This window comes from Ambystoma mexicanum, chromosome 7q, assembly GCF_040938575.1.
Source record: "Ambystoma mexicanum isolate Mex_15411 chromosome 7q, UKY_AmexF1_1, whole genome shotgun sequence".
Classification (NCBI taxonomy): Eukaryota; Metazoa; Chordata; class Amphibia; order Caudata; family Ambystomatidae; genus Ambystoma; species Ambystoma mexicanum.
This window is the reverse complement of record NC_090941.1, coordinates 527,400,104-527,424,655: the sequence shown is the minus strand read 5'-3', so window position 1 is coordinate 527,424,655 and position 24,552 is coordinate 527,400,104. Positions and strand designations below refer to the sequence as shown.

At 47.9% G+C, this 24,552-nt stretch overlaps 1 protein-coding gene and 1 non-coding gene across 3 annotated transcripts in view; one reads left to right on the top strand and one right to left on the bottom strand.

Annotated features, from left to right (window-relative positions):
* ERICH6B (glutamate rich 6B) overlaps positions 1-24,552 on the bottom strand; it is a 2,074,788-nt gene that overhangs the window by 2,009,342 nt on the left and 40,894 nt on the right. The gene's annotated exons all lie outside the window — the stretch shown is intronic.
* Positions 10,881-10,984, top strand: LOC138528990 (U6 spliceosomal RNA). The gene has a single exon (XR_011284357.1). It is a non-coding gene; the product is annotated as a U6 spliceosomal RNA (small nuclear RNA).

Sequence of the window (24,552 nt, the reverse complement as noted above, 5' to 3'; positions counted from 1 at the left end):
AACCGCCGCATTAGGCGACCTGGGTTGCTAGCACACCCTTCTGTGAGGGGCCATTGGCTATTACCCTGGTGTCTTTCCCAAAAGCAGCTCCGGCAACAGGGCACCACAACTCCCATGAACACCTGTGCCTGGCCCTCATCGGACCCACCACGTCATCACGTATTCAACGGGACCCAGAAGAGGCTGGATATAGCTTCCCCACGGTTGCCGGGTGACGCACCTTAACCATTGCGTTTGCCCGGCAAGGTTGCTGCATTCCTGATTTTCTGCTTTTCCTCATTTTTTTGGTCCCACAGAACTCCCGGCTTTCCTCCTTGCGCTGTCCTGATTTGGTCCCCCGGCGCTGGCTCCCCATCCCCAAGACTGCCTATCCGTACTCTCGGCTCCTTGGCATTTGGACTGCGCTTTTGGATTTTTTCTCTACGTTTGGCGCATGGTTCCTTTCTTGCTCGCTCTCTCAGTGCTTTTCCCCATGCACCAAGCAGCTGAGTCATCCTTGTTGTCTCAGAAATTCTACACCGCATACCTTCCAGTCCCGCTGCCTGCCGATGACTCCACATGCACTACATTTCCTTTTTGCTGCTGCTCCCACTATTTTCAACATGCTCTGTTGTTCCTATTCTTCCTCCGCCATCTCTGCAACTGCTCATACTATGCTGTGAACCTCTGCTAACACATTTTCTCCATTTTGCTACAAGCCGGCTGCACTACTCCTTGGATCTCTCCACGCCCAGCTCCTTATATCCTGGATACAGACATTCTGGACACTATTCAACGGTTAACTGAACATTGTTCTACGGATTGTGAACTTTTCTTTTCCTTTGGATTTTGGACATTTCGCTCAACGGATCTTGGGATATTGCTATGGATTTACAATCATACTGGTGGATGTGAATTAGTTGCATCCTCGTTCAGCCGGGGTCAGGTTGTCCTCTTTCTTCGCCCTACTGCCTTACGTGACTTCATTGGTGGATTTGCATGCTCCTTCTTCTGTTTCCACTCGAGGCATTTCCAAGACGCTATACTTGTCAAGTATAGCGCAAGTAAGTCCCAGATTTGCATCTTACGCACTAGAGGTAAGATTTGGGGAGTGTGTTCAGGGGCGGAGGGGTTTTGTGCATTCCAACAAAGTTCTGATCTGTGATTGTGTATGCTTTTTCCCTCTCTAGCTCTCTTGCTGCCCGGCCTTTTCACATGAGCCCCTGGCCTGACAGGTGGCACCCTGATGGCCATGCTCTCTGTAGAAAAGTCTCTCCCTGAAGGAGACCCTCAGTGTTTTCTGATGCCAGAGACTCAACATTGGATACGGATCTCGACAGCAGCAGTGATTTGATTAGTGGACAGAGAGTGTGAGGTTCTTGTACAGTGTAGGTTGCCGGGTCACTATTCGGCACAGGCAGCAGAATTGATTGCTCTCATTGAAGCACTTGAGGCAGTGCAAGGATGTCGGATAGTAATCTATTGAGATTCAGTTTACATTACCACCACCATTTAATAGTGTTGTAGAGGTGGATGAGAAAGGGGTTTCGTAGAGCAGATGGATCTCCAGTTCAGTATGCAAAATTGTTCGATTGATCGATTCTCTGTCACAACCCTCTTTCGCTACCTTCGTTAAATGAACCACAAACACAAGTGGTTCATACTTTGTCTCCCTTGGGAACCACGAAGCGGACACAGCAGCAAAATTGTCTGTCTACTTGTCAGTGCCAGAAATCCCTGATAATCCAGCAGTCACAAAAATGAAATTACAATTTCAGGTTCCATATACTGCACTTCCAGTTATCAAAATAATTGAGATGCAAGGTCTGGCGCCGCAAAGTGAGAAGTTGGTGTGGCTGAAAAGGGTGTGTGTGCAGTCCCCAACTGATTTGGTGTGGAGACAGACTAGTACAGGGAAGGCAGTGATGCCCAAAGTTTGGCTTTAGTGGGGTTTGATCAGCTTCTTTACCCCGTCCATGTGTCTAAACAACATATTGCTGCAGATATTCAAGAAGATTGGTATGTGCCCAATATTAAGGAATTGTTATCTATGTTTACATTCAATTGTGCGGTTTGCAAGACATACAATACCGGGCAGACATTAAAAACACTAAGGGGAACCTTGCCTCACCCAATTGGTCAGTTTCAAGACCTACACATAGACTTTACAGATATGGGGGAAAGATATAGCACCTTCTGCTACCTCACAGTTGTGGTCTGTCTGTTCTCCCATTTGATTGAGGCTGGTGTGGGTACATATCTTGATGTCAAATCAGCTGACAAGTTTTTGGTGAGAGAAGCGTTTTCCGAATGGAGGTTTGTGATAAGCTTAAAAGTTACAGCTGCACACACTTCTGTAATGAGCTATTCAAGGAAATTGCAGCTGTATTGCCAATTAAACACAAGATGTGTTCCACTTCTCGCCCCAAGCCAAAAGTATTGTGGAGAGGATGAACGGTTTGCTAAAGACCAAGCTGTCTAAGCTTTGTGTGACATTGAAGATAAACTGGGTGCATTGCCACCCCCTGGCCGTGTTTAGTTTGAGGACACAGCCCTGTAAGATCATCACATCGCCCCCCACAAAATAGTAACAGGGAGACGTATGTACATGCCATTATCTCCTATGCTCAGTGCATCTGATAGTCACAGGGCCGCATTAATTTTGGGGGATAGTTCCATTCGTAATTAACTCAGTTAAGTATATTAAATACCTTTCTCAACAGGTTGCTCCATGTAGAACAAAATAAGGTGAAAACAGCGCTGCACCAGATACTGCGAGGTCGCCACCATTACAAAGTTTTCCAGGAGACAGAGTCTATATTAAAAAATTGTCCACAGGTGGAGGGAGTCTCGGTATAATGGCCCTTAAACTGTGGTGCACGCTACTCCGCTTGCGGTCAAAGTGAAAGAATTACGGTATTGGGTGCATTTGTCTGATGTTAGGAAGGCACCACAAACATTGCCTTCCCCAACCACCATCTTATGGGAATGTTTTTGAAATGGCATTTTCCGTTTATGTAAATATAATATCTGTGGCATTCCTTTTAAAAAAAAGATTATTTGTGTCTTTAGCATGTGCACATCGTTTTGGACATTTGTTTTCAGCTATTTGTTTTTGAATATGTATTTGTCAGTTTTTGCATTTTTTTAAAGATATTAATGTTGCAATTCTGTTTTCTAAAGAAGAATGTTCCTTTCTTTTTTGTGTGGATTTTTCTTTGTATTTTTTTTTTATATATTTCTTTGCTGAAGTTATATGGTTAGGTCATATAAAGGAGGGGTGGGGTGTAACGTAGGGGGTTGTGAAACTACTTTTCATGCTACAACACCAAGAGATAGTTATGTGACTACTGAAATTAATTTTAAACATATGAAGATAAATGACACAATAATATGGAAGTTAAAGAAACACTTGTGTACAGGCGCGTTATACATGTCTTATCATATCACATCATACAGTTACAGGTTAAAAGGGGTATAGATGAGGAAAACGAGTACAAACAATACAAAGGTGTAGTGTTTGATACAATGTCTGATATGCACCACACATAATTTAATAATATGTGGTACAGTCATACGAACTCAGTGGGGAAACCAAGGTATAATTGGAGTTGTTATGTGTGCTCCCTCATCCCCATCCATCTGAGGCACCCAAAATGTAAATACTCCAAGAAACATTGCCCCTGGAAGCCCAGTGTTCGGTACACTTAGCACTGTGTCGGGTTTGCAGTCTGTTCCAGGGGCATAAGGTACAAGTAGTGCTAATGGATAAGGATGAAGAGAAGTGTACTAAAGACGACAGCGTATCCCAATGCACGCCACAGAATATGTTAAAATTGGATGGAGTATTGTTCGTATAGAAAAGATGGAAGAAGGCAGAGGTGAGCTGCGCAGCGTGAGGATTGGCAGGGTTCGGAGAGTAGTGATACGAAATGTCCACAAGAACTGCTTTACAATATGGTCTGCATACATAACAAACCTAACATAGTTAGAAGCATATGAAGCACCAGTAAAAGTTCAACCAGCACACAAACGTCAGTTCTGTTACCAAGGGCATGGAACTTTTTCTATAGGCACTAACACTAAGTGCAACAAGACAATGTTCATCCCAGATCTTGGAAAAGGAATTGCAGCCTTAATAGACTTGTACTGGATATGCAGTCAGCAAGCATACCTGCATCTTCCTTCTTCCTGGTGAGGCACAGGTACATTAACAACATTGCATGCAGCTATCTTAGTGGTGCCTGAAGCTCATCTAACAATAGCATACAAACATGGAGTGCCGCAATCTGTTCCAGCTTCTATTCAACCCCCAAAACAGAGAAGAAGCAGAGAAGGAGGAGATCAAACTATCTGTCGGAAGATTCGTCCAAGCTGCTCATAGCAATTCCAGATAAATGCTGGCTGTCCACCAAGACCTATGTATTCTGTACATCACACTGGCTTCCGGGGATCCAGGATGCAGCAAACGCCAAGTGGGTGCACATCGTTTGGTGGGAAGGAATCCAGTTGGTAAATGACACTGAGCAAAGTTTGAATGCTATCAAGAGTGAGTTGATGGTGATTCGGTTGATGATGCTTCAAAACTGGTATGTCTGGGATCTCTTGACAGCCATGGAAGGTGGCGTGTGCAAAAAGATAGGATTATCTTGCTGTACATATACACCTCTAAAAGATGCTGAGAACCGGTGGCTGATGCACATAATAGGGACCCTGCACAAGTTAAAGACTGACATGGAAACTGAAGCAGGTGTGCAGGCTGAAGATTGGTTCAATTCCTTGTTCTCATGGGCACCATCCTGGCTTGGGGCAGTGGTGAAGATACCGATTCCGATCGTGGTGCTCCTGCTGGTGTTGTTCTGCATGTGCCAGATGATACTTTGATGCTGTGTGAAGACTATCATGAACAGTGCAACGAGGAATGGTTACTATTGGGGCAAGAATGGCTTTCCCAGGTTCAAAGGATGGGCAGGCTCAGACAGAAGATCCAAATAAGCCACACATGGTGAAGATTGAGAGACCTATAGATCTCCTGGGCACCCTGATCTCACCCTCACTGGATCCAGAGAATTACGTGGCACACTGGGTGATTTGTCAGGGGATATGGATTCTCTCTACCTCACATGCACCACAGAAAAGCATGCCCAAGATGGGGGAAGTTTGTGTCATGTACATAAAGTATGATTATAGAAGAAAGGAATTAGCTGGGTAGTTATTAAAGGTTTAACTAAAGGGGGAATTTTGGGATGCATGTTCAGATCACTGCCCCTCCCAAACGATTCAGATTGTGGAAAATATAACAAACTACGGAGAGTGCCTAGAGGACGGTGTAGGGGAGAAGGGGGAACTTATGTGTGGAAGTAGTCAACAGGGACCACATGTATTTTAGGAACTCATACAGGGGAAGACTAATCATTTCTTTGCATTAGTGTCACTTAAATTACATTGCATATGTGTGATATTTACAACATGAACTTGGGGTGCATTCAAGAATAGACCTCAATCCTCGCAGGCCATGTTGGAGACACAGAACAACGAGACCTCAATTTTTGCTTGATTATCACATTCCAAATCCCAGGCGCAGCAAGGAACATGCACATACACAACATATAATTGTATCAATTTAGTCCTTCGAACAATTAGGTAGTATTGTCAGAGGTCGAATGAGAGATGGGCTGCGGCCCACTACGAAGTCAAAACTCATGGGGGCCGGGGCAGATGTCTGAGCTGCCAAAACAGGAACTGAGATTTAGTGCACAAGCGCCCCCTGAAGAATTGCCATTCTATTTGTACTACCAGATACCCAGAAATAGTGCTCTTAAATCCATCATGAATTGGATGGAGTAGTGGGACCCGGGTTCCATCTCCCGGGAGGGATATCTGATACAGGGGGAGCTGAGCACAAGGTCTGAGACTTGTAGCAGGGAGAGTAAAGGGTGATGCCCAGTTATAATATTATGATGTTGAGGAACAGTGGGGGTGCCTACATGCCTGGGATGAGAAAAGAGTTGCCTTGTTTGCAAGGACTAGACTGACCTCTAAGTTATCTGCTGAGTTCATGCTGACAACCAGGTTAGGACCTTTACTCCTAACATCACGTGGTTAGGAGTTAAGGTAGGATGTTACCTTTTTAAGAATAACCAATTACCTTGCAGTATTCCGAGGTGAAGAACTCGTCACCCACGTGGGGAGAAGATGGCATAGAAGACAACACCACCAATTGGCACAGGGGCCATATGTGATCATTAGCAATTCAGGAATGATGAGCTGCCAATGATCTCTGCCTTAATGCCAGTAAGACCAAGATGCTCCTCATCAGGGCACCTGCTCCCTCCTTTCCTCTCTCTCTCTCTCTCTCTCTCTCTCTCTCTCTCTATCCACCCACCCTGGGCCCTCTTCCTGCTCCTTCCTGTGAGGCTAAGAACCTTGGTGTCATCTTCCACTCCACCCTCTCCTTCTGTGCTCACATCTCTGACGTCTCTAAGAAGTCACACTTTCAGCTGCACCTCCTCAGAGGTATTCTGCCTTTTCTCACTTTCCCCCCCAAGGTCACTGTCTCTAGAGCCCTGGTCCTCTCCAGGCTTGACTACAACAACCTCTTTCTAAATCTGCCTGTCTCTACTCTTTGAACTTTACAACTCATCCATAACAGGACTGCAAGACTTGTCCTTGGCCTCAAGCGCTGTCCATTCAAAGTTTGAAAAAATAGTTTCGAATGACAAAAGTTCCGAAACAAGTGTGAAAAAAAAGCGAAACTTTTTTTTTTCAACACTTTTGTGTTGGAACTATTGTCATTCGAAACGTTGACTGTTGAAACAGTCACTATGAACCCCTCAAGCCCAGGGATCGTATATCTCCATCCCTGAAATCTCTGCACTGGCTCCCTGTGGATACAAGGATCAAATTCAAGACCCTTTGCATCGTCCCCATGGCTTTCTGGGGCGGCATGGGACTGCAGTACCTCCAACTTTCTCTTCCTAAGCGTCTTCCTTTTCGAGCTCTCCGCTCATCCACCTTCAATTCTCTGAGGCTCAGACGCTTTTCCAAGCAGAGGATGGGGGGCAGATATCTTTCGTCGGCTTGGGCCTCCCTCTGGAAAAGCCTCCCTGCCTTTCAGAAACTTGAGAACCACCTCCAGTTCCAGAAGCCACTCAAGCCCTTCCTTTTCGCTTCCGCTTTCTCTCTTCCTCTCCCCCGCTAATGTCCTTGATAGTTCCGCACACTGGTCACCCAGCCACCCCTGAACTTGGGCCCAGTTGCCCTTGCATTGCCTCTGGGCTCCCTCAGCACTTAAGGGTCTGTATCTGTAACCCTACAGTCACTTCTCTTTGCACTTAAGAGCCACCTTCTGGAACCACTTATTGAGTCACATGTACTTCTCCTCACCCCAACACCCCCTTGACACTTCTCCCATCCCCTCTTCCCCGCACTTGCACGATCTGAATGACACAAGGCCTAGTAAGATTGTTGTCTGTCCTCCGTTTGTTTCCCCCTCCTTGTCTTGTCACGCCTAGAAACACTTGTGCACAGGCACGTTATAAATGACTTATCACATATTTATTTATTTTATTTATGTATATGGCGCACCAAACCTGGAAGTATCTAGATGCTTATGCTTAAAGAATTGGTTACATTACTTATGGTTACTAGGCAGAATGCACAGGCAGTAATTACGTCATAGAGCGCAGTACAGAAAGTAATTACATCACAGGCAAAAGTGCAAAAGGAGTTCAAGTGTGCACATTCGTGGAGCCTAACCCCATGTTACAAGGCTGCTATGACACAAAGATGCAGAGAAGTCAGTCAGATGGGCACAATCATGGAGCCTAACCCCATGTTGCAAGGCGTCTGTGACACAAGGATACAGAAAAGTCAATCAGATGGGCATATTCATGGAGCATAACCCCATGTTGCAAGGCGGCTGTGACACAAAGATGCAGTAACGAAAAGTAGGCACGAGAGGACAGCAAAGTACAGGGGTCAGGCACAAAGGCACATGCATACAACAGGGGGGACAGCATGGTATAGGCTTCAGGCACTCAGGCACATGTATACAACAGGGGGGACAACAAGGTACAGGGTTCAGGCACTCATGCACCTGCATACAACGGGGGAAGAGCAAGGTACAGGGTTCAGGCACTCAGGCACATGCATGCAACGGAGGACAGCAAGGTACAGGGTTCAGGAAATCAGGCACATGCATACAAGGGGAGTCAGTGAGGTACAGATTTCAGGCGCTCAGGCACATGCATACAACAGGGGGACAGCAAGGTGCAGGGTTCAGGCACTCGGGCACATGCATACAACAGGGGGGACAGCAAGGTACAGGGTTGAGGCACTCAGGCACATGCATACAACAGGGGGACAGCAAGGTGCAGGGTTCAGGCACTCAGGCACATGCATACAACAGAGGGGACAGAAAGGTGCAGGGTTCAGGCACCCAGGGCACGCCTGCTGGCTTTCTAATATGCTGCCTTAGTAAGAGGGACCATCCAATCAGGGCCCCAGTGTGTTAGGCACCATGCACTACAGTGCTAGGTGTGAGGCTGCCATCTTGGAATGGCTGGTTCGCTGGACAAGGAGATGTGAGGACTCAAAATCGATCAAAACGGGTGCTCTGACAGAATATTCTTGCCATTCCTTTCATGCAAATGTTGCACGCATTCTTCCGGTGAAAAGGGTACATTTCAAATCAAATGATGGCGTGAACTTGAACATACAATAAAAGCCCCAGGGGGCTTACCTCCGATCCTAGATGGTGTGCAGGGACCCGGAGATCTCCCGTTGTGAAGGGAGAGGCGTTGTGTCCGCCCGCCGTTGCTGCATTTCAGATGTATATATATCACATCATATCATGTAAATTGGTGGCAGCCAGTGAGGGTGGGGGATTAATACTGTATAATGTTTGCGTCATGAATTAACATGTTTGTGCTTATAAAGCCGACTCCATTTTGAGGAGAGCTCTCTGTGGCAGTGGACCTATAATACCATTGTTGCCAGTTTCCATTTTGTATGCAAAATAAAGCTCTTGTTCTTCTCGAAAGAGGATGCACTCACATTTTTTCACTACCTGGTTGTTTTGTCTATGGGCCTCATCACGGGTTTGGCGGTAACCCTTAAATTCGGCGGTTGCGCTATTACCGCCAGATTTAAGCGTCCGCCAAATCAGGGCTTCGGCGGACTTCTCCCCAGCTCTGAGCTGGGGGGAAATCCGCCGGGAATGTGCGCTGTGACCGCCGGCGGGAAATCCGCCGGCAGTAAGAGCGTGAAAATTCCCCATTGAGCCCAATGGGGAATGGGGCATTCCCGAATGGGCTCAGTGGGGAATGGGGAATTCCATTACCGTCAAACCTGTGATCCGGCGCTAATAGTGCCAGGGGTTTGGCAGGAGGGCTAATACCGCCAGCGGTAATACCTCCAGCGTTACCGCCCAACTCGTGATGAGGCCCATATATCTGGTTATTAAGGAGTTACCCTACACAAGCAAACACAGGACAAACAGCAACCAAATGAAAGAACGAGACTCGGCACAGCAAGCCCACCCTGTCAGTGCACAACCTTTTTATGAAGAAGAGCGGCCAGGCATTTCAATGGAAGGCGTGGGTCAGATATTGTGTGATATTGACAAGCAACAATGTTTCAGCGCGATGTTCGCAGGTTCTCAGCATTGCGTCTTAGGCATTAACAACATTCTGACGCCTGGGTGAATGCAATCTTGATACTAGCGGAAGACATTTGGTGATATATTTATACGGTTTATGACATGAATGCTACTTCCACGGTTCCCACATGGCTAGGAATGATATGGTGCGCCTAAGGTTGCTACTTCTACATGCTGAAACCACGTTGCATGATAAGGCAGTTCTCTGAAGCACGCTTCAATAAGCCAAACGAGAAACACGTCAGAGGCAAGGACTATGGAAGTGGTCAACGGTTAAACATGGTTAAATATTGTACTGCAACTTTTAGAAGCACTCCTATGCCTCCCTTTTCTGCTCGTAGGCCTTCCTCCTGCCACAGCATTGAAAGAACAATGTAACTTTTGTATTTCCATTTCCAGCAAATAAGTGCTGGAAATAAAAAAGAAGTTTTAAATGGCCCACTGCCCTGCTGGGGATGCCAGTCACCAGTAAGACCACGTAGAATGCTATAGGACCCAGTGGTGGATGGCAGGCGCTTGTCCTCCCTTTCAGGGCCTTAATGTTGATCCAAGGAGTGACGTTGAAGCACCTGGGATGAATCTTCAGAAAACTTTAAAATGTTTAAATAAACAAAAAGCTCTTTGGGGTGATTTGGCAGATCACCCAACATTTTCCATCAGCGCTAATTATTAGTAGCAGCAAGCAAGGCCATCATTCTGGATCACCAGGGTCGCAAGAATGACCATTGTCTTTTAGTTTGAGTCCCCTGGCCAATCCCTGCGACCCCAGGCAAAATCCTCTAATCACAGTGCAGCGGGGGCGGGGATAATTTGAAGCATACACTGCATGCTGCTTTGGGAACTCCATTTTGTTTCTCTCTCGAGTTAGGCAGCAGCACGTGTATATGAGCTGACTCTGACTCCATCCAGGTCAGGTGCCTAGCTCTTCAGTGAAGCTAGCTACAGGCAGCTAACTTTAAACTTGGTAATTAAAAGTGAATAGAGTTGCACGGCAATGCGCGTTGGTCCAGTTGCGGCCCGTTATTGTTAGGTCTGTGACCGACTGGGCTGGCTACGTGGGCCCAACCATGATACGGGCCCATGGCGGGGCCAAGGGTTGACATTGATGTGCATGGTCTGCTGCGCCTGCACAAAGGCAGCCCTTGGGCGCTTGGGCCACATCATAACCGATGGCTGCATGTGGATGGGGAGGGTTTCCATCCGACTCTGTCGCCGCCGGCTGTGTAGGACTAGAGATATGATATGCTCCGGCACCACATATACTAAATTGGAACGATACAGAGAAGATTAGCATGGCCCCGGCGCAAGGATAAAGAAAAAAAAAAAGAGATATGATATGATTTGATGTGGCATTCATAACGTGCCTATACACAAGTGTTTCAAGGCGCGACAAAGGGAAGACAGAGACAATGATCTTACTAGGCCAAGTGACATCGAGCCGCAAGTGCAGGGGAGAGTGGTGGGGAAAAATGCAAGGGATAGGGGAGAGGGCAGTGCAGTACATGGGATCAAACAATAACAAGAAGTGCGGCCAACAGGTGGCAAGGGTAAGCGCAGATAGCAGGTGACCAAAGTGCAGGTAGGGGGGGTAGGGTTACAGATACAGACCCAAGTGCAAGGGTTGCCGGGTGGGCAGTGCAGGTGTGCAACTGGAAAGGGGACCTGGGCCCGAGATCAGAGGGTAGCCAGGTGACCAGTGTAGTTTCAGACAGGAACTCAGCAGGAGAGAGGAAGAGAGACGGCAGAAGCAAGGAGGAAAGTCTTAAGGTGCTTGGGAACCGGGGATGTTTCACCTCAGGTTTCAGAGATGCAGGGGGGCTGTTCCAGAGGGAGGTCCCAGCCGAAGAAAGAGATCTACCACCAACACATTGCTTGGAGAAGCGGCTGACCCTGAAGGAGTTGGAGGATTTGGAGCAAAGAGCTTGAGTAGCAAGGTATTTACAAAGAAAGATTTGGAGGTAATGAGGGCCCAAGCCAAAGAAGGCCTTGTGGACAATGCATAGGGTCTTGAAGTTAATCCTCGCAGCCACTGGGAGCCAGTGCAGAGATTTCAGTGCTGTAGAGATACGATCCCTGGGCTTGAGGCCAAGGACATGTCTCGCAGTCCTGTTCTGGATGAGTTGCAGAGGGCGGAGAGTAGAAGCAGGCACATTTAGAAAGAGGCTTTTGTAGTAGTCCAGCCTAGAGAGAAACAGAGCTCTGGAGACAGTGAGCTTCTGGGGGAAGGAGAGGAAAGAAAGAATACCTCTAAGGAGGTGCAGTTTGTAGTGTGACTTCTTAGAGACATCAAAGATGTGAGGAGAAAGGATAGTGTGGAGTTGAAGATGACCCCAACATTCTTAGCTTCACAGGTGGGAGCAGGAAGAAGGCCATGGAGCCTGGCCAGAGAGTCACAGGAAAGGAGGGCGCAGGTGTGGCCAGGAGGAGAATCTCCATCTTACTGGCATTAAGGCAGAGATCGTTGGAGGCACACCACTCCAGGATAGCAGACAGACAGTCAGAGATTAGAGAAGGAGACGAGGTGGCAGAAGGGAGCCTGAACATTTGCTGAGTGTCATCTGCATAGAACTGAAAGTTGGGGCAGAGAGTGCCAATGCGGTGGGCAAGAGGTGCCAGGCATTGGTTGAACAGCCAGTGGGAGGGGTTAGACCCCTGGGGAACACCACAGGTAGAGAGTCCACCCAACCATGATACATGCGGATGTGGGCCATGGGGCCAAGCCTGCGCTTGCATGCCAGCCATGTCTGGGGCTGCTGGACCTTGGCACCATGGCCCCCGACCACATTGTATTTGCGTAACTGTTGCCGCCGAAAGCCAGGCCTTGCGTTGCTCGGCTGAGTCAGCTTCCCCAGTTGCTGGGCCAGGGTAGATAGCTCGCTGGAGCCATGCCACCAACACTGAACCCATAGACCTAGGGCCCTTTAAGACGAGGTACCACTACTTAGAGATGGATGGGGATGCAGAATGTACTCAAACATCAATAATCAAAACCGACTCAGGAAGTTGGGAAAACTTTGTTCTGTTTTATTGTAATCATCTAAAACAGGGATGTTGCAACGGACATCATCCGACGTTCGCTCGAGCTCTCAGTGCATTTCATAAAAAACATAACTTTTATAGTCAAAACTCGTCATCAATGAAGTCACACTACGTGGCAAACTACAAAAACCTACTTGGGGATGTGATAGGCTTACAGGGAACATTTAAGTATGCGTTCCATACTAACAGGGGTAGTGATTGGGTCTCTAACATCAGGTGGACAACCAAGCCCTCCTCTAGTACAAATCATCTTCATCGTCATAAAATACACAACGATTCATTGGTTAGACAAACTATAGGGCTCTCTTAATATGTGGCCCTCTACAATTGGTTGGCACCCTTGTGCCCTTCTGGAATATTCCACATGCTAGCAGCACGGGGGCTACCACTCCAGGTGCATGGAGGGTCGGCGTGGTCATACTTCCCCACCCAATTAGCCCAACATCTGTCATCACTCTTGCTGTTTGTCATTCAATGAAGGCCTTGAACTTAGTCTTGCAGAGGCTCTCTGTGTCTGAGAATTAAAGGGATTATGGCATGGTCTTTTCTTCTGGTTTCAGTGTAGCTCGACCCAATGTCTATTTTCATAAAACCATGTGACTGGAGACCACGTTTTCAAGCTCTTTGCTGCATATAATACTATTAAATGTGAACTCTTGCACCTTCAGTGTTTTTCCATTTCACCTCAAACAGAAGTGTGTTTCTTTCTCACTTTCATTGTAACTACTTGATGGACAAAAAGGCTCATGGTGGCCTCGACTCTTGGTGCTGGGCCAGCCAAGCCTTTCTCGAATTTCTCCTTTGCCATTAGCTGTTTTCTAACTGCTCCACACTAAAAAACCCTTTCCAATCACCGGGATTCAAGCCTTGCTAAAGTGCATTGTGGAACATCCAGGTTCTATACATTCCTATGTATATATCAAAAAAGGTAACCGGCGCTCCTCTCCAGAAAGAACATGGCATGATAACCTGTTCTGAGATGAGAGTTTGTGGCACACACTTTTTGCTCACTGTACCTTTCACAGATGGGAAATAGCCATTTGCATATCAGTATTTGTCCTGCCCACATGGGCAGTCCAGCACCAAAATGATATGGCAATTTCTCTCTGAACAAGAGTACCAACAGCACCCCCATACACGTGTTTCAGCCTTGTTGGACCACATCAGTGAGATGAAGCTGTACCTCTCTCAGCACAGTGAGCAGGGAGTTCACATCTGGTTGCCCCGAGGTAACTCAGGGTGACCAACCCAAAGTTCCATGCAAATATTTCACAAAAGGTAGCAGGCACTCCTCTCCCAAATGAACATGGCATGATAACCTGGTCTGAGATGAGAGTTTGCAGCACATGCTTTTTGCTCACTGTACCTTTCACACATGTGAAATATCCATTTGCATATCAGTCTTTGTCCCGCCCACATGAGCAGTCCAGCACCAAAATGCTATGGCAATTCCTCTCTGAACAAGAATACCAACAGCAACCCCATACACGTGTTTCAGCCTTGTTGGGCCTCCTCAGTGAGGTGAAGCTGCGCCTCTCTGAGCACAGTGAGCAGGGAGACCACATCTGGTTGCCCCCAGGTAACTCAGGGGGACCAACCCCAAGTTCCTTGTAAATATTTCAAAAAAGGTAGCAGGCGCTCTTCTCTTGAAAGAACATGGCATGACGACCTGTTCTGAGATGAGAGTTTGCAGCACACGCCTTTTGCTCACTGTGCCTTTCACAGATGGGAAATAGCAATTTGCATATCAGTCTTTGTCCCGCCCACATGGGCAGTCCAGCACCAAAATGCTATGGCAATTCCTCTCTGAACAAGAGTACCAACAGCAACCCCATACACGTTTTTCAGCCTTGTTGGGCCTCATCAGTGAGGTGAAGCTGTGCCTCTTTGAGCCCAGTGAGCAGGGAGTCCACATCTGGTTGCCCCCAGGCAACTCAGGGTGACCAACCCCAAGTTCCTTGCAAATATTTCAAAAAAGGTAGCAGGCGCTCCTCTCCAGAAAGAACCTGGCATGATAACCTGTTCTGAGATGAGAGTTTGCAGCACATGCTTTTTGCTCACTGTGCCTTTCACAGATGGGAAATAGCCATTTGCATATCAGTCTTTGTCCCGCCCACATGGCCAGTCCAGCACCAAAATGCTATGGCAATTCCTCTCTGAACAAGAGTACCAACAGCAACCCCATACACGTGTTTCAGCCTTGTTGGGCCTCATCAGTGAGGTGAAGCTGTGTCTCTTTGAGCACAGTGAGCAGGGAGTCCACATCTGGTTGCCCCCAGGCAACTCATGGTGACCAACCCCAAGTTCCTTGCAAATATTTCAAAAAAGGTAGCAGGTAATCCTCTCCAGAAGGAACCTGGCATGATAACCTGTTTTGCGATGAGAGTTTGCAGCACACGCTTTTTGCTCACTGTACCTTTCACAGATGGGAAATATCCATTTGCATATCAGTCTTTGTTCCGCCCACATGGGCAATCCAGCACCGAAATGCTATGGCAATACCTCTCTGAACAAGAGTGCCAACAGCAACCCCATACACATGTTTCAGCCTTGTTGGACCTCATCAATGAGGTGAAGCTGTGCCTCTCTGAGCACAGTGAGCAGGGAGTCCACATCTGGCTGCCCCCAGGTAACTCAGGGTGACCAACCCCAAGTTCCTTGCAAATATTTCAAAAAAGGTGGCAGGCACTCCTCTCCAGAAAGAACATGGCATGATAACCTGTTCTGAGATGAGAGTTTGAAGCACACGCCTTTTGCTCACTGTGCCTTTCACAGACGGGAAATAGCCATTTGCATATCAGTCTTTGTCCCGCCCACATGGGCAGTCCAGCACCAAAATGCTATGGCAATTCCTCTCTGAACAAGAGTACCAACAGCAACCCCATACACGTGTTTCAGCCTTGTTGGGCCTCATCAGTGAGGTGAAGCTGTGCCTCTTTGAGCCCAGTGAGCAGGGAGTCCACATCTGGTTGCCCCCAGGCAACTCAGGGTGACCAACCCCAAGTTCCTTGCAAATATTTCAAAAAAGGTAGCAGGCGCTCCTCTCCAGAAAGAACATGGCATGATAATCTGTTCTGAGATGAGAGTTTGCACACACGCTTTTTGCTCACTGTACCTTTCACAGATGGGAAATATCCATTTGCATATCAGTTTTTGTCCCGCCCACATGGGCAGTCCAGCACCGAAATGCTATGGCAATTCCTCTCTGAACAAGAGTACCAACAGCAACCCCACACACATGTTTCAGCCTTGTTGTGACTCATCAGTGAGGTGAAGCTGTGCCTCTCTGAGCAGAGTGAGCAGGGAGCCCACATCTGGTTGCCCCCAGGTAACTCAGGGTGACCAACCCCAAGTACCTTGCACATTTTTCAAAAAAGGTAGCAGGCGCTCCTCTCCAGAAAGAACATGATATGATAACCTGTTCTGAGATGAGAGTTTGCAGCACACACTTTCTCACTGTGCCTTTCACAGATGGGAAATACCCATTTGCATATCAGTCTTTGTCCCGCCGACATGGGCAGTCCAGCACCAAAATGCTATGGCAATTCCTCTCTGAACAAGAGTACCAACAGCAACCCCATACACGTGTTTCAGCCTTGTTGGGCCTCATCAGTGAGGTGAAGCTGTGCCTCTTTGAGCACAGTGAGCAGGGAGTCCACATCTGGTTGCCCCCAGGCAACTCATGGTGACCAACTCCAAGTTCCTTGCAAATATTTCAAAAAAGGTAGCAGGTGTTCCTCTCCAGAAGGAACCTGGCATGATAACCTGTTTTGAGATGAGAGTTTGCAGCACACGCTTTTTGCTCACTGTACCTTTCACAGATGGGAAATATCCATTTGCATAACAGTCTTTGCCCCGCCCACATGGGCAGTCCAGCACCAAAATGATATCGCAATTCCTCTCTGAACAAGAGTACCAACAGCAACCCCATTCACATGTTTCAGCCTTGTTGGGCTTCATCAGTGAGGTGAAGCTGTGCCTCTCTGAGCACAGTGAGCAGGGAGTCCACATCTGGTTCCCCCAGGTAACTCAGGGTGACCAACCCCAAGTTCCTTGCAAATATTTCAAAAAAGGTAGCAGACGCTCCTCTCCAGAAAGAACATGGCATGATAATCTGTTCTGAGATGAGAGTTTGCACACACGCTTTTTGCTCACTGTACCTTTCACAGATGGGAAATATCCATTTGCATATCAGTTTTTGTTCCGCCCACATGGGCAGTCCAGCACCGAAATGCTATGGCAATTCCTCTCTGAACAAGAGTACCAACAGCAACCCCACACACATGTTTCAGCCTTGTTGTGACTCATCAGTGAGGTGAAGCTGTGCCTCTCTGAGCAGAGTGAGCAGGGAGCCCACATCTGGTTGCCCCCAGGTAACTCAGGGTGACCAACCCCAAGTACCTTGCACATTTTTCAAAAAAGGTAGCAGGCGCTCCTCTCCAGAAAGAACATGACATGATAACCTGTTCTGAGATGAGAGTTTGCAGCACACACTTTTTGCTCACTGTGCCTTTCACAGATGGGAAATACCCATTTGCATATCAGTCTTTGTCCCGCCGACATGGGCAGTCCAGCACCGAAATGCTATGGCAATTCCTCTCTGAACAAGAGTACCAACAGCAACCCCATTTACATATTTCAGCCTTGTTGGGCCTCATCAATGAGGTTAAGCTGTGCCTCTCTGAGCACAGTGAGCAGGGAGTCCACCTCTGGTTGCCCCCAGGTAACTCAGGGTGACCAACCCCAAGTTCCTTGCAAATATTTCAAAAAAGGTAGAAGGCGCTCCTCTCCAGAAAGAACATGGCATGATAACCTGTTCTGAGATGAGAGTTTGCAGCACACGTTTTTTGCTCACTGTACCTTTCACAGATGGGAAATATCCATTTGCATATCAGTCTTTGTCCCGCCCACATGGGCAATCCAGCACCAAAATGCTATGGCAATTCCTCTCTAAACAAGAGTACCAACAGCAACCCCATACACATGTTTCAGCCTTGTTGGACCTCATCAGTGAGGTGAAGCTGTACCTCTCTGAGGACAGTGAGCACGGAGTCCACATCTGGTTGCCCCCAGGTAACTCAGGGTGACCAACCCCAAGTTCCTTGCAAATATTTCAAAAAAGGTAGCAGGTGTTCCTCTCCAGCAAGAACATGGCATGATAGCCTGTTCTGAGATGAGAGTTTGCAGCACACGCTTTTTGCTCACTGTGCCTTTCACAGATGGGAAATAGCCATTTGCATATCAGTCTTTGTCCCGCCCACATGGGCAGTCTAGCACCGACATGCTATGGCAATTCCTCTCTGAACAAGAGTACCAACAGCAACCCCATACACGTGTTTCAGCCTTGTTGGGCCTCACCAGTGAGGTGAAGCTGTGCCTCTCTGAGCACAGTGAGCAGGGAGTCCACATCTGGTTGCCCCCAGGTAACTCAGGGTGACCAACCCCAAGTTCCTTGCAAATATTTCAAAAAAGGTAGCAGGCGCTCCTCTCCAGAAAGAACATGGCATGATAACCTGTTCTGAGATGAGAGTTTGCAGCACACGCTTTTTGCTCACTGTACCTTTCACAGATGGAAAATAGCCATTTGCATATCAGTCTTTGTCCCACCCACATGGGCAGTCCTGCACCGAAATGCTATGGCAATTCCTCTCTGAACAAGAGTACCAACAGCAACCCCACACACGTGTTTCAGCCTTGTTGTGCCTCATTACTGAGGTGAAGCTGTGCCTCTTTGAGCACAGTGAGCAGGGAGTCCACATCTGGTTGCCCCCAGGCAACTCATGGTGACCAACCCCAAGTTCCTTGCAAATATTTCAAAAAAGGTAGCAGGTGCTCCTCTCCAGAAGGAACCTGGCATGATAACCTGTTTTGAGATGAAAGTTTGCAGCACACGCTTTTTGCTCACTGTACCTTTCACAGATGGGAAATATCCATTTGTATATCAGTCTTTGTCCCGCCGACATGGGCAGTCCAGCACCGAAATGCTATGGCAATTCCTCTCTGAACAAGAGTACCAACAGCAACCCCATACACATGTTTCAGCCTTGTTGGGCCTCATCAATGAGGTTAAGCTGTGCCTCTTTGAGCACAGTGAGCAGGGAGTCCACATCTGGCTGCCCCCAGGTAACTCAGGGTGACCAACCCCAGGTTCCTTGCAAATATTTCAAAAAAGGTGGCAGGCACTCCTCTCCAGAAAGAAAATGGCATGATAACCTATTCTGAGATGAGAGTTTGCAGCACACGCTTTTTGCTCACTGTACCTTTCACAGATCGGAAATAGCCATTTGCATAACAGTCTTTGTCCCGCCCACATGGGCAGTCCAGCACCGAAATGATATGGCAATTCCTCTCTGAACAAGAGTACCAACAGCAACCCCATACACGTGTTTCAGCCTTGTTGGGCCTCATCAATGAGGTTAAGATGTGCCTCTCTGAGCACAGTGAGCAGGGAGTCCACATCTGGTTGCCCCCAGGTAACTCAGCGTGACCAACCCCAAGTTCCTTGCAAATATTTCAAAAAAGGTAGCAGGCGCTCCTCTCCAGAAAGAACATGGCATGATAACCTGTTCTGAGATGAGAGTTTGCAGCACACGTTTTTTGCTCACTGTACCTTTCACAGATGGGAAATAGCCATTTGCATAACAGTCTTTGTCCCGCCCACATGGGCAGTCCAGCACCGAAATGATATGGCAATTCCTCTCTGAACAAGAGTACCAACAGCAACCCCATTCACATGTTTCAACCTTGTTGGGCTTCATCAGTGAGGTGAAGCTGTGCCTCTCTGAGCACAGTGAGCAGGGAGTCCACATCTGGCTGCCCCCAGCTAACTCAGGGTGACCAACCCCAAGTTCCTTGCAAATATTTCAAAAAAGGTGGCAGGCAATCCTCTCCAGAAAGAAAATGGCATGATAACCTGTTCTGAGATGAGAGTTTGCAGCACACGCTTTTTGCTCACTGTACCTTTCACAGATGGGAAATAGCCATTTGCATATCAGTCTTTGTCCCGCCCACATGGCCAGTCCAGCACCAAAATGCTATGGCAATTCCTCTCTGAACAAGAGTACCAACAGCAACCCCATACACGTGTTTCAGCCTTGTTGGGCCTCATCAGTGAGGTGAAGCTGTGCATCTTTGAGCCCAGTGAGCAGGGAGTCCACATCTGGTTGCCCCCAGGCAACTCAGGGTGACCAACCCCAAGTTCCTTGCAAATATTTCAAAAAAGGTAGAAGGCGCTCCTCTCCAGAAAGAACATGGCATGATAACCTGTTCTGAGATGAGAGTTTGCAGCACACGTTTTTTGCTCACTGTACCTTTCACAGATGGGAAATATCCATTTGCATATCAGTCTTTGTCCCGCCCACATGGGCAATCCAGCACCAAAATGCTATGGCAATTCCTCTCTAAACAAGAGTACCAACAGCAACCCCATACACATGTTTCAGCCTTGTTGGACCTCATCAGTGAGGTGAAGCTGTACCTCTCTGAGGACAGTGAGCACGGAGTCCACATCTGGTTGCCCCCAGGTAACTCAGGGTGACCAACCCCAAGTTCCTTGCAAATATTTCAAAAAAGGTAGCAGGTGTTCCTCTCCAGCAAGAACATGGCATGATAGCCTGTTCTGAGATGAGAGTTTGCAGCACACGCTTTTTGCTCACTGTGCCTTTCACAGATGGGAAATAGCCATTTGCATATCAGTCTTTGTCCCGCCCACATGGGCAGTCTAGCACCGACATGCTATGGCAATTCCTCTCTGAACAAGAGTACCAACAGCAACCCCATACACGTGTTTCAGCCTTGTTGGGCCTCACCAGTGAGGTGAAGCTGTGCCTCTCTGAGCACAGTGAGCAGGGAGTCCACATCTGGTTGCCCCCAGGTAACTCAGGGTGACCAACCCCAAGTTCCTTGCAAATATTTCAAAAAAGGTAGCAGGCGCTCCTCTCCAGAAAGAACATGGCATGATAACCTGTTCTGAGATGAGAGTTTGCAGCACACGCTTTTTGCTCACTGTACCTTTCACAGATGGAAAATAGCCATTTGCATATCAGTCTTTGTCCCACCCACATGGGCAGTCCTGCACCGAAATGCTATGGCAATTCCTCTCTGAACAAGAGTACCAACAGCAACCCCACACACGTGTTTCAGCCTTGTTGTGCCTCATTACTGAGGTGAAGCTGTGCCTCTTTGAGCACAGTGAGCAGGGAGTCCACATCTGGTTGCCCCCAGGCAACTCATGGTGACCAACCCCAAGTTCCTTGCAAATATTTCAAAAAAGGTAGCAGGTGCTCCTCTCCAGAAGGAACCTGGCATGATAACCTGTTTTGAGATGAAAGTTTGCAGCACACGCTTTTTGCTCACTGTACCTTTCACAGATGGGAAATATCCATTTGCATATCAGTCTTTGTCCCGCCGACATGGGCAGTCCAGCACCGAAATGCTATGGCAATTCCTCTCTGAACAAGAGTACCAACAGCAACCCCATACACATGTTTCAGCCTTGTTGGGCCTCATCAATGAGGTTAAGCTGTGCCTCTTTGAGCACAGTGAGCAGGGAGTCCACATCTGGCTGCCCCCAGGTAACTCAGGGTGACCAACCCCAGGTTCCTTGCAAATATTTCAAAAAAGGTGGCAGGCACTCCTCTCCAGAAAGAAAATGGCATGATAACCTATTCTGAGATGAGAGTTTGCAGCACACGCTTTTTGCTCACTGTACCTTTCACAGATCGGAAATAGCCATTTGCATAACAGTCTTTGTCCCGCCCACATGGGCAGTCCAGCACCGAAATGATATGGCAATTCCTCTCTGAACAAGAGTACCAACAGCAACCCCATACACGTGTTTCAGCCTTGTTGGGCCTCATCAGTGAGGTGAAGCTGTGCCTCTTTGAGCCCAGTGAGCAGGGAGTCCACATCTGGTTGCCCCCAGGCAACTCAGGGTGACCAACCCCAAGTTCCTTGCAAATATTTCAAAAAAGGTAGCAGACGCTCCTCTCCAGAAAGAACCTGGCATGATAACCTGTTTTGAGATGAGAGTTTGCAGCACACACGTTTTGCTCACTGTACCTTTCACAGATGGGAAATATCCATTTGCATATCAGTCTTTGTCCCGCCGACATGGGCAGTCCAGCACCAAAATGCTATGGCAATTCCTCTCTGAACAAGAGTACCAACAGCAACCCCATACACATGTTTCAGCCTTGTTGGGCCTCATCAATGAGGTTAAGCTGTGCCTCTCTGAGCACAGTGAGCAGGGAGTCCACATCTGGCTGCCCCCAGCTAACTCAGGGTGACCAACCCCAAGTTCCTTGCAAATATTTCAAAAAAGGTGGCAGGCAATCCTCTCCAGAAAGAACATGGCATGATAACCTGTTCTGAGATGAGAGTTTGCAGCACACGCTTTTTGCTCACTGTACCTTTCACAGATGCGAAATAGCCATTTGCATATCAGCCTTTGTCCCGCCCACATGGCCAGTCCAGCACCAAAATGCTATGGCAATTCCTCTCTGAACAAGAGTACCAACAGCATCCCCATACACGTGTTTCAGCCTTGTTGGGCCTCATCAGTGAGGTGAAGCTGTGCATCTTTGAGCCCAGTGAGCAGGGAGTCCACATCTGGTTGCCCCCAGGCAACTCAGGGTGACCAACCCCAAGTTCCTTGCAAATATTTCAAAAAAGGTAGCAGGGGCTCCTCTCCAGAAAGAACCTGGCATGATAACCTGTTCTGAGATGAGAGTTTGCAGCACACGCTTTTTGCTCACTGTACCTTTCACAGATGGGAAATAGCCATTTGCATATCAGTCTTTGTCCCGCCCACATGGCCAGTCCAGCACCAAAATGCTATGGCAATTCCTCTCTGAACAAGAGTACCAACAGCAACCCCATACACGTGTTTCAGCCTTGTTGGGCCTCATCAGTGAGGTGAAGCTGTGCCTCTTTGAGCCCAGTGAGCGGGGAGTCCACATCTGGTTGCCCCCAGGCAACTCAGGGTGACCAACCCCAAGTTCCTTGCAAATATTTCAAAAAAGGTAGCAGGCGCTCCTCTCCAGAAAGAACCTGGCATGATAACCTGTTCTGAGATGAGAGTTTGCAGCACACGCTTTTTGCTCACTGTACCTTTCACAGATGGGAAATATCCATTTGCATATCAGTCTTTGTCCCGCCCACATGGGCAGTCCAGCACCGAAATGCTATGGCAATTCCTCTCTGAACAAGAGTACCAACAGCAACCCCATACACATGTTTCAGCCTTGTTGGGCCTCATCAATGAGGTTAAGATGTGCCTCTCTGAGCACAGTGAGCAGGGAGTCCACATCTGGTTGCCCCCAGGTAACTCAGCGTGACCAACCCCAAGTTCCTTGCAAATATTTCAAAAAAGGTAGCAGGCGCTCCTCTCCAGAAAGAACATGGCATGATAACCTGTTCTGAGATGAGAGTTTGCAGCACACGTTTTTTGCTCACTGTACCTTTCACAGATGGGAAATAGCCATTTGCATAACAGTCTTTGTCCCGCCCACATGGGCAGTCCAGCACCGAAATGATATGGCAATTCCTCTCTGAACAAGAGTACCAACAGCAACCCCATTCACATGTTTCAGCCTTGTTGGGCTTCATCAGTGAGGTGAAGCTGTGCCTCTCTGAGCACAGTGAGCAGGGAGTCCACATCTGGTTGCCCCCAGGTAACTCAGGGTGACCAACCCCAAGTTCCTTGCAAATATTTCAAAAAAGGTAGCAGACGCTCCTCTCCAGAAGGAACCTGGCATGATAACCTGTTTTGAGATGAGAGTTTGCAGCACACACTTTTTGCTCACTGTACCTTTGACAGATGGGAAATATCCATTTGCATATCAGTCTTTGTCCCGCCGACATGGGCAGTCCAGCACCGAAATGCTATGGCAATTCCTCTCTGAACAAGAGTACCAACAGCAACCCCATACACATGTTTCAGCCTTGTTGGGCCTCATCAATGAGGTTAAGCTGTGCCTCTTTGAGCACAGTGAGCAGGGAGTCCACATCTGGCTGCCCCCAGGTAACTCAGGGTGACCAACCCCAAGTTCCTTGCAAATATTTCAAAAAAGGTGGCAGGCACTCCTCTCCAGAAAGAAAATGGCATGATAACCTATTCTGAGATGAGAGTTTGCAGCACACGCTTTTTGCTCACTGTACCTTTCACAGATGGGAAATAGCCATTTGCATATCAGTCTTTGTCCCGCCCACATGGCCAGTCCAGCACCGAAATGCTATGGCAATTCCTCTCTGAACAAGAGTACCAACAGCAACCCCATACACGTGTTTCAGCCTTGTTGGGCCTCATCAGTGAGGTGAAGCTGTGCCTCTTTGAGCCCAGTGAGCAGGGAGTCCACATCTGGTTGCCCCCAGGCAACTCAGGGTGACCAACCCCAAGTTCCTTGCAAATATTTCAAAAAAGGTAGCAGGCGCTCCTCTCCAGAAAGAACCTGGCATGATAACCTGTTCTGAGATGAGAGTTTGCAGCACACGCTTTTTGCTCACTGTACCTTTCACAGATGGGAAATATCCATTTGCATATCAGTCTTTGTCCCGCCCACATGGGCAGTCCAGCACCGAAATGCTATGGCAATTCCTCTCTGAACAAGAGTACCAACAGCAACCCCATACACATGTTTCAGCCTTGTTGGGCCTCATCAATGAGGTTAAGATGTGCCTCTCTGAGCACAGTGAGCAGGGAGTCCACATCTGGTTGCCCCCAGGTAACTCAGCGTGACCAACCCCAAGTTCCTTGCAAATATTTCAAAAAAGGTAGCAGGCGCTCCTCTCCAGAAAGAACATGGCATGATAACCTGTTCTGAGATGAGAGTTTGCAGCACACGTTTTTTGCTCACTGTACCTTTCACAGATGG